The sequence below is a fragment of the Vicugna pacos genome, chromosome 12, assembly GCF_048564905.1.
Source record: "Vicugna pacos chromosome 12, VicPac4, whole genome shotgun sequence".
Taxonomy (NCBI): Eukaryota; Metazoa; Chordata; class Mammalia; order Artiodactyla; family Camelidae; genus Vicugna; species Vicugna pacos.
In genome coordinates this window covers 37,108,163-37,124,792 of record NC_132998.1, presented here as the reverse complement: position 1 = coordinate 37,124,792, position 16,630 = coordinate 37,108,163, and the positions used below count along the sequence as shown (strand labels likewise).

At 39.5% G+C, this 16,630-nt stretch overlaps 1 non-coding gene across 1 annotated transcript; it reads left to right on the top strand.

The window, feature by feature from the left end:
• The first annotated feature begins 11,486 nt into the window (after window positions 1-11,486).
• On the top strand, window positions 11,487-11,590 carry LOC116282732 (U6 spliceosomal RNA). The gene has a single exon (XR_004192313.1). It is a non-coding gene; the product is annotated as a U6 spliceosomal RNA (small nuclear RNA).
• The last annotated feature ends 5,040 nt before the right edge of the window (window positions 11,591-16,630 follow it).

Below are 16,630 nucleotides of genomic sequence, written 5' to 3'. Positions count from 1 at the left end.
GCCCTTTTTACAAAAGAATTCTTACTTGCAAATACAATCAGTAAAACAGATCCAGGTGGAGTTGTATTGCTTGAAAATGGAGTGGGTCCCAAAGATTAATCTCCAGAGCATCCTCGGAAGCCCATGACTACCTATAGCAACACAGGTGGAAAACCACCAAGTTCATTCCTCATTCACATATGTGCCAAGTGAGACCAGAAAGGAGAAGGGACCTACCCGTGGTGCCGGCTCGTTTGTGTCAGAGGAATGGGATTTAGACCCCTGACTCCTAGCCCTATGCACTCTCCACCAGCCTGCTTCAACCACCCATTGTACTGGCTGCTATAATCTTTGTGTGGAACTTAGAAGCCACCGGTGAATAACTGAGCATAACTAACATTTGCATAGCTCTTTACTCTTTATAGAGCCCTTTCCCATATACTGTCTTATATGACACAACAGTTCAAATGACCATCTGTTGTCTTATAGGATACAATCGCCCAAATGTACAAGCCAAGAGGGATTAAGTGATCTACTCAGTGACAGGCCCGTAGAAATCAGAGTGTAGCCTTAAGAGGTTAGTACATGTTCTGTGATGCTTTGCAAATGCTCTAAACTGATAAACAACTAAAGTAATGCTTCCCAGATACTGTTTTCAGACCAGTAGCTTCAGCATTGCCTGGGGAAATTCTGGGATTCCACTCCAGACCACCGGAAACTCTGGAGTGGGGCCCAGCAATATTTTTTTTTAATAAGCCCCCCAGGTGATTCTGTTGCCAGCTAAAGTTTGAGAATCAGCGTGCTGAGGAGCAAGGTCGTAATTGCTGCATGATGGAACTAGTTCTTTGTTAAGTTCTCTACTAAGCATATGTGCCTGGTTTCATAGCAGATACCACATGATAAAAGGTGCAGCTTTCTCCACCATATCCCTCCATGCCCTCTTCTCCGGGAGTTAGAATAGAGTTCTCATGTCCCCAAGTCATGGTCTAGCACAGTGCTTCTCAAGTTTTGAAGTATATCAGTCACCTAGAGATATTGTTGAAATAGAGATTCTGATTCAGTAAAACTTAATTATTTCATATTAGTAAAGATAATAAAAGATTGTGGATTCAATAGAGATGCATTTAGATTTTCTTCTGGATATTTGTGAAGCTTTCCCAAGGCCCTACAATTACCCCCAAATTTAGAAAAGCAGAGAAGAGAAGTTTGCTAAGACCAGAGACCCCAATTACTGCAGTTCAAGTTGGACATCATAGTGTACCACCAAGCATTTGAAGGCTAAGAGTGGTAAAGCTGATTTGTCTCTAAGGGAGAGTCCACCTAACCCCCTTTCAAAAGATCAGTAATGTGGTTAGAACGAGTGAGAGAATCCGTTGGATTCCAGGGTTCCCATGGGAGAAGTCCCTCGCGAACACCTTTTGTGGTAAGTGCTCAGTAATTGCTTCCACTTGATGGAAGTGTTGTGTGGAGTCTCCTGATGAATTAATAGATGAACCTTTAAGATATCCATTTTCTGTATTGAGTCATCAGAACATCTCACTTAAACCTACGAGATGATTCCCAGCTTTTTCTGGGTAGCATTACAAATTGATGCAAGTGACATAAAAATTAAGAACCCATAATCTAGTCTGTTTATTTCCTTATCATCAAAAGATTGTGTTACTGAATAATAACTTCTTAGCTCAAAGCATCTCCTAAGGACTATGTTGAGGTGGCCAGTAGAGATAATAAGCCCCTGACATAAAGACTGATGATGTGTGTTGATCTGCATTCAAGCACACTGGGGAATTATCAGGTTGATGCAATCTCTGAATCTCAACTTTGGGCAGACTATTAAAGTTGCATATGCTGAGAGGATGGTTTCTGGTAGAACAGTATGAAAATGAAGTCCTTTCAGACCCAAAGTCCTATGACTCTGTGTTAAAAGAGTTACTCAACATTTTATCGTGTTTTAAAGATTTCCCCCTGAGCAATGGGGGAAAAGGAGGGTGAACAATATGCTAGTAAAGGAACAGGACAATTTCATCTTAAGAGAGCAATGGAACACCAGCCTTTCAGTTGAAACATCGCTTCATTCACTCATCTGCTTAAATATAAATATTCATTTGGTGCATTCTCAAGAGAAGAATTAAAGCAGGACAAATTCTATTTGGCATATTTGAAAAAAGCAGGTTTTGTAAAGCACTGCAATGATCTGTCACTAGTTGCTCAAAGTACTAATATATCTTCTTTAATTTCACCCACTAGAATCCAAAAAACCAAGATGGCCTTTCTCCAAGGGAGGAGTGGTGAGTGTTGTGCATTTCATTTTTATTTTAATTAAGCCTCTAGTAGCTAAGAAAATAAGAAATGGCTGAAGGTCCTCTTCATCCCACTTTATCTTTTCATGACAGCAGATGGCACGTGAAGTTTAAATTATATCATCACATTCATAGTAGTGGATACAGAACTTGCCAAATGATGCCATTCTGTGCATTGATACAGTGCTAATTGCCGGTGGTTAATGAGCTCTGCAGAAAAACAAAGCAATCCTAATATTGTGATGCTTTACAGCTCCGAATTTATAACTTGATACAGCGTAGGAAACAGCTCACTCCATGAAGAAAACTTGCACAAATGTATGCTCCAGTTTGCAGTCAGTGCTGAACATATTGGGAACATTGAAAAATTAATGAGATATTACAGAAACAGATACCACAAGTACACTTCTATTTCTGGGAAAGCTAGTTGGATTGGTCCTAGTGGGTTTTTTTTTTTAATTCATTCTTGGTTCCCTCAATCATTGAAGAGTTATAAATTGCAGTCATTGGTGCCTGATTGGTTTCTGCCGAGGATGAGGGTTGGAGTGCAGCCTTTCCTGCAGGTGTGCTGGGGGCAGAGGGAAGGAGTGCTCCTGACTCCTCACTCCTGATGTCTGGAGGAAGGGGAAGGACTTCCTGACTGTCTTCTCAACAATACCAACACACTGCAGCCAGCAATACCAGTAGGGCCTTATGAATAATTACTGCCCTCTTTCTGTCAAAACTGCCCACGTGGCCTCTCCAGTCGTTTGCCGTCAGTTGTTGACATCTACTTTGGAAGTTCTATGGACACACGTGCACTGATATTTTTTAAGTACCAGAGCTAAATTAAAAGCCCTCTGAGGGGCTTTTCAATCCCAGCTGTTCCACTTACTGCTCTGTGACTTTGGCCAAATGAATTAATTTCCCTCAGCTTCAGGTCTTTCCCTGTTTAAAAAAAAAATTAATAGTGCCAGCCTTACAGGGTGATTGTGATGAATAAATCTAATAATGCTATGAAGCCTACCCCAGAGCTGGGCACATCTGAAACAATCAATATTGGCCATATTATTGATAGTATGATTTGTAATCAAGGTTTGGAAAACTGCTTGTTCTCAAAATCAAGTGTATGAATGACTTTCACATTATTTTTCCAAGCATAAAAAATTTGTGTGAGTGTCTTAGCTCGGGCTGCTTAACCAAATACCACAGACTGCTTGGCTGAAAGAACCAGTATTTATTTCTCACAGCTCTGGAGGCTGGGAGGTCCAAGATTGGAGTGCGAACATGGCTGTGTTTTGGTGAGAACTCTTTTTCTGGCTTATTGTCAGCCACCTTTTCACTGTGTCCTCACATGGTGGCGAGAGAGCTCTGGTGTCTTCCTGGTCTTATAAGGACATTAATCTCATCATGAAGGCCCCTCCCTCATGACCTCATCTAAACCTAATTACTTCCCAAAAGGTCCCATCTCCAAATACCATTGGGGACTTTAGCTTTAACATACGAATTTTGGGGAGACGGAAACATTCAGTCCATAGGGACAGAGTCTAAATGTTACAAACTTCAAATCATAAACTACTTGTAAAATCTTGACACCACTGTCACCAAGAATTTTGCTCATTAGTCATTCTCATTTTGCCCCTCTTTAGGAACTTACTTTGACTGTTTTCCTGGCAGTTCTGAGACAGGGCCTATGGTACAGCCTGTCCTGGGCTCCTTCCTCATTTAAATGGCAGCAAGGGTCTGTTACCAGTAGGGTCTAGGGTTTCAGAAGGGGCATCTCCCACCAGCTCTCCAGAGGACTCCTGCAGAGCAGGAAGCTAGAAGGTGCTTTTCAGAAGGGAGAAATTACCTAAGGTTACTACAAGTTACTGTCATGCATCTGTTTTTTCCCCATAAGGAAATAATTTGTTTCATATGTGTTGGGTGGCGTATGTGCCAAACACTGGACTAGATATCTAATATGCCAAGATGCCCATTTTCAGCTCACAGTTGAGACGGTCAGGCTGACACATAAACTGGGAGTGGGGGGGATGTGTTTAAATGGCTTACACAGTTAGGTGAGTAGGCAGTGGTATATTTACACAAAAACAGAATAATCACTGGAATGACAGAGTGTTTCAGCAAATGTTCTTGTTAATGAAGGGAAATTCATTTCTTGAAGGCTCACTTTCATAAGGACACAATACTTGGTCCCCTTAAAGTCAGTGTCTACTCACTCCATCCTTTTAGCCAGATTTATCAAGCAATTTACATCTATGTAAATGATAATCCACATAACACATTACCACATTGTAATGTATTTTCCCAAACTGTTACAGATATTTCGTTTCCTTGCCTTTCTTCTCTCCTTCCTTCTTCCCAGCCATCAATAACAATATTTGTAGTAAAAGCAAACATACATGTAATTTTTACCATGTTATCAGGCATTGTCTGTTTATGTGTTTTGGTTGTATGTCATAGTTTATATATGTTGATGCATTAATTCTTGCAACAACCCAATAAGGTAGGTAACATCATTATCCCCATTTTGCATATGGGGAAACAGAGGTTCAGAGAGGTTGAATAACTTGCCTGAGGTCACACAGCTCATAAGCAGAAGAGTGGGGATTTGTCTCAACAGTCCCAAGCAGTCTGGCTCTGAGTTTTAGCACAGTCATTGAATTGCTCCTCCAGCTGTGAGGTCCATAACCAGACCTGGATACTCCTTTCTCCTTATCTCACCAGGGCTCTCAAAGATAGTAGTTCTCACCAATTCAAAGCCATCTCTTTGCCAACCACTGCAAAATACATATGTTCACATACAGTCAGCCCTCTGTATCTGTGGGTTCTGCCTTCTCAGATTCAACAAACTGTGAATCAAAAATATTTGGAAAAAATTTCCAGAAATTTCCACAAAGCAAAACTTGAATTTGCCACATACCAGCAACTATTTACATAGCATTTACATTGTATTTACAGCTATTTACATAGTGTTTACATTGTATTAGGTATTCTAATTAATCCAGAGATGGTTTAAAGTACATTTAAAGAGAGGATGTGCATAGATTATATGCAAATGTATTCTAATAAGGAACTTGGGCATCTGTGGATTTTGGTACCTTAGAAGGTCCTGGAGCCAATCCCCCAAGGATACCAGGGAGGACTATATACCCATTTTACTCCAACTCCTTGTCACCAGTGCCAACTACAAATTTCCAGTTCACCCACCTCTTAGTTATTAAGTCTGAGATCCCAGAATAAACCTTGGCTTCTTAACTTTTCTTCATCCTCCATATGTTCCAAATACCCTTCTAATGCTTCTCATTGCCTCTGTTAGCCAATGCCACCATAGTGGAAGCAACACAGCTTCCAGCAATGGGTCTATAATGCTAAAGAGTTAACGTTTCCTCTGAGAGGACTGTCCCCTCCCCTCTCATTAGCGTATCCACCAAGCACGTACCCACTCAAGCCAGGGAGTTGATCAGACCCATAGAAAGCCACAGTGAGTGCCCTTCAAGATAGAGGGCTGGTATCCACTTTCCCACAGCCCCAATGCTGCTTCCATTGTCTCAGCCTCTTTATTTTTCAACTGACTGCTGATTTTTTTTTTTATTTCTGCAACGTGCAGTCACTGGTTTCAGTCATCAACAAAAGGCATATGTTCCAATTGCTGTGGGAGGTACCCAACTGTCTCCAGGATTCCTTTGCTGCTGGGAAGCTAATAAGTCTTTCATAGGTTTCCTCTTTCGGTGCCTCAGCACTACCAGAGAAATAAGCTACAGTCCTTCAGCACTTTCTGAAACGATTACAGGGTCTCCTTTCACACGCAGAGGGAGCTGCCTCCCCACGAGAGCAGATAACCCATGCCTTCTGTTGCTCATTAACCTCAGGTTGAATAATGTTCACCAAACTGCTTAGATCCACGCGAACATCATGTACCCGGAGGCAGTAGAACAAGTTAAAAATTATTTGTGATAAAGATTCATTTGAAGTGCATCCAAGTTGACTTTAGAAAGCCTCACACATTGTTATCTGATAGCTTCTTCCTGGTTTAGTTGGTAAAATGAACTCTTTAAGTGGGTAATTCATGATGTTGGAACAGAATACTGAATGAGTCAGGAAAAATGAAAAGGTCATGATTTAGTTTTTGAAACTTGCTTTTGAAGCAAGTTGCAAAAGAATGTGTAAATATGACACCATTAAAAATTAATTATAAATGCAATCAGAAAAAGGTTTTCAGTAGTTATCTGGGGGTAGGGTAGAGATTACAGACTGATTTTGTTTCTCAAATTTTCTACAATAACCATATATTACCTTTGTAATCCTATTTTTAAACTAATATTACTTAAAATGAAAATTATGACAGGAATATGTTGGTGGTTCCATCCTAAAGAAACTAAAATTTCTAGCATATTCTGGTATTCTGTAGCAGAGAATTATCATGTTGGGAAGTTCCTTTAACACTCTGGGCTTTATTTAGTCATCTGCTAAGTGAAGAGTTGAACTAAGACATCTAAGACCCCTTCTGATGGTAAAGTCCTGTGAGACAACATTTGGAAAAGTTAGAATGTGAAGGACACTAGGACTGCAAGGTGCACATTAGGCTGAAATCCATCTATTAGCTGTGTAACAGTTATGAGCCCTGGGTTTTTTCCACTATTAAAATCAGAGGTTTGGATCAGACATTTTTGCTGGCCTCTCTGCTTTCTGTCTGACATTCTGTGGTCCTGTGGATCAGACTGTGGCTCAGAAATTTTTTTTTAAACCTGTTAGTGGCTCATAGGCAAAATACGCAGTCTGTTCTCATGCATGTTGGGCAGTGAACAAAAGATGCTGAAGCTACCACCAAAGACATGTCACCCAAAAAGTTATGTTTGTAAATCCTGTTTCTAATAATCTTTAAATAGAGCAAAGACAAACAGAAACACATATCTGATCTGATTACAGACCTCAGGGGCTGTGAACTCCGCAGCCTGAAGGTGTCTCAGATGTTGTTTTCTGTGTGACGTGGCTTCTTTGTGTTTTTTTGGTCATTTTAAGTTGTCAGGTTATCTCCTTGTTCATAATAGCAGCAAAGTGCAGGAGAGGAACCCAGGCCTGGTAGAATGGGGTCTGCTGTCTCTAAAGCACACTGAAACCTCAGGAAAGTCATTCTATCTTAAATAAGATAATGGTCAGACCTTGAAGTCCTGTACAAATGTTAATGGTTTGCTACAACTGTTCCCCTCTCTGGGCCTTAATTTCCTCTTTTGAAAGATGAGTTGGTTTTGATAAGACAATTTCTAAAGATCTCTTTAACCTTTAAAACTCTTATTTCATAATCCTTCAGTAGTTAATTTCAACAAGTTTTTCCAGTAGAACCTGGATCAGACTTCCCAGTTCTGGATTTGGGGTTCTTTTAGTGGTTTGGGTTTTGTTTTGTTTTGTTTTTTTCAATAAACTTAAAAAGATTCATGAAATTTTCAAACATAATTCAAAACAACATCAATTTGAATTCCCTTTCATTTTAAACTAAAAATAACATGTACCGTGCATCCCATGCATGGGAGAAATTGGCATCCCAAAGCCACACAGAGAACTGTAGTTTGGATAACTTGAGGCGCCTTTATGCTTGGGGCTTGCAGTGGGAAATCATGATTTGGGGGATTGCTTGTTCCTGCTGTACTACAAATCAAAGCAAAGGGTGAACAGGTCAACCCACTGAGGTGGAAATGTTTTGTTCTCTCTCTTCTCCCGTGTACAGGATAAGACCTGGAATGAAGTTGTGGAAACACATCAAAAACTTCCTACTAATCAGTTAGACCTGAGAAAGCAGCAAGAGGCCATGTGGAACTCTTCACGAGCAAATGCACTTATTTCTTGGACCATTTATTAGTTCTTAAGATGGTAATGCTGGCTTTAATCTTTGTAGTAGATGGAAAACATTAATATTGTTCTTTGGGGACTTGTTTCTTTCTTCCATGCTGAAAAAAGGAAGTTGGGGGGAGGAGTTTCCCCTCTTTCAGAGGATCGTAAGGAAATTTTATTTGTTCATTTTTGATTATCTACAGCTTGGTTGTCTGTTCAGTCTTTTCTTAAACATAACCTCTCAGAATTGGTTGTGACCTTCTATGTTAGCTAGTCTAGTTCCCCATGCGATATCTGAGTTTCTTCTGCCTTATTCTCACCTTGTATTTACGCAGTTATCAGGTGCAGGGCCACAGTCACAGATTTTCAGGGCACCATCCACATGTAACACAGCAGAGTTGGATTACACATTGTATTCCTGACTTCTGCTGTGTAAGTGGTGCCCCTGGGGTTGTGCAGTCCTGCAGCCCTGCTCTGGGCAGGCTCTGAGCAAAGAACTCCTTCTAGAAGAACCACAGGGGAAGGGATAGGAAAGGAGCAGATGCCTTCCAAGACTGCAGAGGAAGATAAGCCGCATTGTTCCCAAGGCTGCCTCTGCCCATGAGCACTTTTGAATCCTGGGTACTCCCTTATACAGGAAAAGACACTGTTTTGGGAGACGTGAGTTCAAGTCCTAGATCTGCCTCTGACTTGTTATATGAACTTAGGAAAGTCTAGTCTTCCATTTTGTAAAACAGAGGTTGGCATGTGGTTTCTGTAAAGGTCCAGAGGATAAATATTTTCAGCTTTGAGGGTCATGTGGTCTTTATTGCAATTACTCCACTCTTCCACTGCATGCAAAAGAAGCCATAGATTATTTGTAAAGAAATGCATATGGCTGTGTTACAGTAAAATCTTATTTACCAAAGCAAGTAGCAGGTCTGATTTATCCCACAGGCTGTCATTAGACAATTTCTGTTCTAAGCTATAAAAGAGGGATGACAGTACCATCTCTGACTGTCTCATAACATCTGACTATTGTGATAATCAGATTAGTGTCCTTTGAAATCTATCAAGTGCTATACAAATGTTAGTTACTTTCTGTAATATTTGTTGTGTCCATCATAGTGCTAAGTACTTTACCAGCAAAATTTAAACCACAGAAACACTCAGAAAGTTAAAACACAGAGACTGTTAAGATACAGAAAACTAGCTTAAGTAAGACAGGATCTGACTGACCCATGTGATTTAAGTCCAAAGGTGGGAGAGCATTCAAGATTGGTTTGATCAAGGGGCTCAAAGCCAAGGAACAAAATTTCATCTACCATCCCTGCCTTCCATGGTACCAGCTTCATCCTCTGTGTAGCTTCTGTTGTAGACAAAGAATGGCTGCTGTCCTTGAGGCCCTGTAGAGAAAGAAATATATATGATATATAGAGAGAATCTCTTAGCATTCACAACCAGTCTTGATTTTCATTCTGATTGGATTGGCTTAAGTCACATATCCTCTTCTGAATCAGCTGCCCTGAAAAGGAAGGAAAGTGCTAACTGGCCTAAGGCAGTCACATTCAAGACATGAGAAAGAGTAGGTACTGAGATGAAAACTAGGATGATGTTAGGGAAGGGAAGCATTGAAGCTGGGTGGTAACTGGCAGATATTCACTGCAGAGCACTAACCCCCCAAGCTCTACTAACTCTCTCACCCTAATAAACAGGACAGAACTTCCTATCCCACTATAAACTACACAAACTTTTTAAACTAGCATTTTCTGTTTTAAAAAAGGCCAATTTGAGTTTGTTTTTGAATGCCCCAGTGTACTTAGAGTATACAAGTACTTCCCTTTACACAGTCGATATGAGTTTCTCAAAGTTTCTTGTAAATGGAGATTTTGTAACGCAGGTAATAAATATACTGAAAGACTCAGTATTCTTCAAATGGCAAAAATTTTCTGTAAAGCAAAGAATCTTATAGCAAAAAAAGACAATTTCTTCTAAATTTTCCCCATTTATCTGAAGTAATGATTTCTGTTTCTTACAATTATATGTTTTAAATGCTTGGACACTGACTGATTTCCAGACAGCTGATACTGTCTGGATTAGCAGAAGCTGTAAGTCAGTGGTTCGCAAAATGTGGTCCCCAGACCAGCAGCATCAGAATCACTTGGAAACTTGTTAGAAATGCATATTCTCAGACCCCATCCAAGACCTACTGAATCAGAAAGGTTTGGGGTGGAGCCCCCTAATCTCTTGTTTAACAAGGCATCTACATGATTCTGATGCCAGTTAGAGAACCATTCACTGCATTAAGTAATATGGAAATGGGAATAGGAGAATTAATTTGGTAGTCTGAAGTCCAGTGTTTTCACACCTATAATTCTTGAAATAGACCCTTTGAATGCTTCATCATATTTGTAAGAAGTATTCCTATTTCAATAAATTGATCTCTCTTTAGTTGATAGAGTGAGGGGCAGATATCTGTGAGGATTATAGTTCTCTCTGGACTTGCTGTAGTTTTCCTACTATAGGAAGGCATCAAAACAAGTAACACATAAAGCCTCCCTTAATGTTTTCATTAACATTTAATGTCTTTACCTAAATCTAAACATTTTATCAGTTACCAGATAATAACTCATTAGTTCTCTATTGTTAATCTCCTGAAAATAAAGAACATTTGGGTCTTTTTAGAGGAAGGAATAAATGAGAATTCAGTATGAATGTTGTTTTGGTCTCAAGTAAGTGCTGTTGGCAAAAAGAGAACCTTGGAGATTTCTTTGGCACTGGGAGGCAGAAAAAGCCCATTTGAACAGATTATGTTCAACAGGAATGTTGTTAGGGCTTACAAGCGACGACTTCATGCAGAAAAGCACATTTCCCATATGTTCTATGGAGCTTAAATGTCATTTGTATTTAGCACAATTGTTAACCACTGAAAATACTGGTCTCTAAATTGTTCTGTAAAATTATACTCAGGAGGTGTATGTTTAATGTTCTTGCAGAGGGCAGATATCAGAATTGAAAAACAAAGTAATGTGCACTTATTTTTTTTAAAGATCTTCATGAATACATTAAAACATCTAAAAGCTCATGAATATCTCCTGGCTGTGGAGTTATGGAGACTTTTTGCAAACCTGGAGGAGTTAAGTCAGGTGAGCCAAAGTAGGACGATTCCAGTAGCCATGTTTTAAAATTCACCAGAGGATCATGAAACTTCGTACTTAGTCTGTTCTTGTGGCTTATATTCCATAGTGGAATATGGTTTCTTCCATATTCTTTCCCCATATAATCTTATGGTCAAGAGTTCAGTTTAATAAAAAGGAAATCTAAACATCCATTGATGTCTTTCCAATAGATTACAGTTGTTAGTTAACCTTCTGTAACATTTTTAAAATTTTTCCATAGCTACTTAAGAAAGTAAATACAGTGCTCACTTCAGCAGCACATGTACTAAAATAGGGACAGTACAGAGCTTAGCAGGGTCCCTGTGCGAGAATGACACGTGAATTCAGGAAGTGTTCCATATTTTTCAAGAATACAAGCTCTGCAACACCTTCTGAAATATACTCAGGACCCCATCTTGTTCACTGCCGTATCGAGAGGACCTCGACAGCACCTAGTGCAAGAGAGGACTCAGTAAGTAATGTTAAATACACGAATACATGAATTTCCTCAATAAAAAATGAATGCAGAAAACATATTCCTGAGATCATCATCTTCATAAATGTCTATTCTCCAATGAATGTTCTTTTTCACAAGTATTAAAAATAAATGATATCTTTCCTCTAAAAAGGGAGATACATCAACAAGAATTCATTCACAAGGAAAACTTAAAATACATATTGGAGAGTGGAGGAAAGTAAGTCTTTGAATTTTTCCAGGAGATAAATTTGAAATGGGAAACACCTGTAGGAATGACATTTGAAGTTCATCAGATTTTTATTTCTTACCTCTGAAAGTGTGCCTGCTCTTGTTTGCTTTCTCCCTGGCCCTAGACAAGCTTCGGTTTTGTGAACAGTCTTTTCAGCATCATCAAGGACTATGTTGACGCTTGCGAGACTTCACCATTGTTGGATTTCATTTCCATGCTCACAAAGGTAAAATCCTTCTGGGAAATCTCAGCTTCGTATGATAAATTAACCCACATGTCAGGATAGGACATTATTTATGTCCACTTGTTCGTGGTTGTTGTTGTTGTTGTTCCTGGGAAAGCTCCGCCAGCACCCTCCCACAAGGGGGCCCTCCCTTTCTCCACCAGTCAGCATTTTCAAAAATAACTTGCAGATTCTGTTTTTACATTATCACCTCTCCTTTGTGGGTTTTATTAACACAAAAATCTGCATGCATGGAAAAGCCATTTCCATGTCTGTTTTTCAAATCACTTCAATTTAAAGCAATATTCATGGCAATAGTTTGTGAAGGCTAATTACATGGTTCAGTTGTTCTTCTAACAAAAGTGCTGGGCTCTCTGAAAGGAACAAAATAAGCCTTCAAATCCATCAAGACCTTTAATAAGACTTCTGTGTACGAAAGGAGGAGAGAGGAGGAAAACTTGTACCCCTGGTTTGATAAATGCAATTTTTTTTCATAAGTAGATATTTGAACCTCTTCCCCTCCTTTGAGCTTTTTAATCTAATCCCTGTCTATTCTCATTTAGCAAAATTTAAATTGTTACAGTCCATTAAAAAACATAGATTGAGGTTTATAGAGCACTTACTAAGTGCTTATGTGTGGGGCTGATACCCTGTACACAATAATGTGCAAAATTCGACACACCTCCTGCTTTGGGGGAGTTTTCAGTTATTGAGGGAGAAATTAATCCAATAATGACACTAATGATATCATCAAATTGAGGTCAGTCCTGGGGAAAAAAGGAGCATATATATATTATGAAGGACAGCTTCTAAGTTGGGGCCAATGGTGAGGTAGTTATAGATAGGAGATTTTTCCTGGGGCAGTGATGCTTGAGGTGATATGTGAACAAGGAGGAGTTATTTATCAAGGCAAAACAAGCAGAAAATGAGGTATAAAGTATGGAGATTCCCTTAATGAACTTTGAAAACAGAATAAGAAAAGCTTTGAAGAACAAGGGAAAGAATGTAGTGTTGAGAATTAATTAAAATCTCAGAATCTCTCAGTTCCTTTAGAGTCAAATTATTTTTAATTTAGTTTATAGTAAATAGTCTGGAGAAATATTAACTCCTCATCAAAGCACAGAAGTTGTCTTAGTCTGCTCAGGCTGCTATAACGAAGTGCCACAGACTGGGTAGCTTGAAACAACAGAAATCAATTTCTCACAGTTCGGGAGTCTGTAAGTCCAAGGTCAGGGTGGCAGCCTGGTTAAGTGAGGTCCCTCTTCCAGTTGCAGACTTATTGTATCCATCACATAGCAAAAGGGGCAAGAGAGCTCTCTGGGCATTAATCTCATTCATGAGGGGACCTATCTTTAAGACCTAATCATCTCCTGAAGGACATACCTCCTAGGGCCATCACATTGGGGATTAGAATTCAACGTATGAACTTGAGAGGGACACAAATATTCAGACCATAGCATAAGTGCACTTATAGCCTAGTAAAGCATAGACTCTTTACTCAAAGTCTATAATATAACTCACATATGAATGCTTCCTATTATGTTACAGATGTACAAAGATGGGTTATAAAAGTTTTTCCTAAATTTAAAAATCTCTGTTTCAGTCAGGTTAAATTCAGTTGTAACAGAGGAACAAACTCCAAATCTCAGTAGCTTAATTCATATCTCACTTACTCTCTGCTCCTACTTTGTTGTTGTGCTTACTGTGGGACCCATGCTGAGGGAGCAGCCACCACCTGGAATGCTACCAGTCCCCAGGGCAATGACTTGAGACTGGGGCAGGGCCTAAGAAAGTCACATGCCAAGCTTACCCTCAGTGGAGTAGATACTATAATCCTTCCCAGGAAAAGGAATTAGATGGGCAGTGATACAGTTTACCACGGTATCTCATAAGTTCACCAGGGGAAGATTGGGACATTCATTATTCACACATAAGCCATCTGAGAAGTCACTGAGAAGGAAACAGGCTTGGAGAAGTTAAATCATTTGGCCAAGGTCACATAGCCAGTGGGTTGTAGAACTGGATTTCTAAGCCTGACTATTTATGGTCTTCACAGTGGCCTTCTAATAATGGTATTTCTAAAGCATCTCGGTGACCTCTTTCTCTCCAGAGCCCCAGCTATCCCCAAAAGCCCCCAGCAAAAATAAACTTTTCACATCATCAGCTTTCAAATTACTTCTTCCTGAAGACAAAACTTGACATCTCTCCCCATAGCATTTTGTCTTCTAAGGTCCTGTAACAAAATATTTTTCTGGGTTTTCATAATCTCTGCTTCTACTACTGTCACTTACTATACTGGTTTGTTAGGCTGGGTCTGCTGTCTCTACTCGCTGCAGTTACATGACCAGCAAGTATGTCTTCCTTCTCCCATTTACCACATCATGACACTTGGAAATTTCTTAGTGGGACCCATTACTCATTATATTAATTAACCAACCTATCAAAAGGCACAAATAGGCTTAGCAACATGGTTAAGCACTATGGAATCCTAAAGAGAGTGTCTGCCAGTCAGGAGCCAGAAGCATTGATGAAGAGAAGAGAATAACTGTCATTTCCAAGAAAGACATTTTTGTGCAGTGTGCTCAGTTTGACCATAATACATACGAATATATACATTCAAGTAAGCCACTTGCCTTATTCTGAAATAAATTTGGTGTGACTTAAGAATATATAGTCATTATAACAAGTTTAAGACATTAAATAAGAACAATGAAAGAAGGGGAATACAGGTGTTACATTGGGTAAGACTAGTACATAAAATGTATGCTACTAAACCTAGTACATTTAGTAGAGATGCCCCAAATTTGACTCTGCATTTTTAGAAGTCAGCAGGAGAATTAAGCTTGTGGATATTTTTGAACAGGATTTGATGAAAAGTTAGATAATGTTACTTTAATCACTTACTATGAACACAAGCTTAACATCAACAACATGAGCAGTGAAATCAAAGGTAGTATTTGTTATCAGGTACCAGGCAGCATGAGTAGGTTTCAACAAAGCATAAACTCAGGTTAAGGGTGAGTTAAATCAGGATGTCCTGAATAGAATTTTCTTTAAGTATGGCACACAAAAAAAAGGCCCCTTATTGAGGAGTTAACTGTTATGGGAATATTAGTTTGTTTTAAAGACGGTTTATTGTGAAGATTGCCTGTATCTATCTATTCAGTCCTAGCTCCTACTTAATAATGGTGCCTCCTTCACTTTCCCTATTGTAGTTACTGATAAAAAGGTAAGAGAAAGAGAAAGTCTGTCTGTGCTCTTTGCTTCCATTGATTCTTCTGCCTTTCTCCTTTGGCAGTATTTCCGAGGAGGACTGCGTCACAGCCACCAGACCTACTGCCTGAATTACTCAGCTGCTGTCTTTTATCTTCAGAGCCTGAGGCAGAGAGATGACTTTGGAATTTATATGAAAGTAAAGTACCATTTTCTTTTCCTTTATATTTTTCCTGAGATTCTTTGAATGTAACAGGTACTTGGAATTATTAGACCTAAATTAAGTGGGAAAGAAGGAAAATAAATCATCAACAATACATTTTAACTACAACTCTACATTCCTCATAAATACATCATATCCACTGCACACTTAGGATTTTAAATGGCGCACATCTGGAAACATTAAATCATCTAATGTCCCTCCAGAAATTTTGGCTGGGACTCTAAAATGTTTTATTTGTTTTTTGGTTTGTTTGTGGAAGAAGTTGATAAGAAAGCTACAGTGAGAAACTGAGGCTTTGTTTGTGGCTAGATATTTGACTCTGGCAGATTTTGGTCCCAGCAAGGTCCTGTTGCACAAAAGTTTGACACAGCATTTACATTGTATTCTATGTGAATGGTGCCCCCTTGAGGACAAAATGTAGATGCTGCCCCTGAAGTTGTCCAGTATGGCGGCTGTGGGTCCCAAAGTGTTTCTTAGAACAAGGAATTTCTGCTAGGGACCTTCAGCATTAATAAGTAAAACTAGGACGATTTTTCCTTGACTTCTCAAGTTCCTCTGGCTCCTTTTTGTGACATGTCTTTAGTCTGAACTGTATGTACCTTTTAGTATTATGCCAGAGCCCTTTTGTATGACCCAAGAAAATGGTCCAAGCCTTTCCAGAAAACAAACTCTTCCCTGCAGCTGCAAGAAGTCCCTGCCAGACATCACCTTAGAGCCCTGGGGGGAACGGCCACCATGCACAGTTTCCAACAACTTAGCTGTGAATCATGCGCCTTTGCTGTGGCTGGATGTTCCAGGAAACCTAGGCGTGGCATGAATGATCTTGAGAAGAGACTTGGCCCTATTTTTGTAGCTTTAGCCTTTCAGTGTTTTCTTTGCTATTCAACCTAAAAACTGAAAGCTCATTATATTTCCAAAGGTATGAATAATCTTGTTGCAAAAGTTTTCCCTGGAAGCTGATGGATGAGATTCATTGCCAGGCCCCTAAACTAGGAAGAATCAAGGTTCATTCCTCTCCCTTCAAAGTTAGGGCAGAGAAT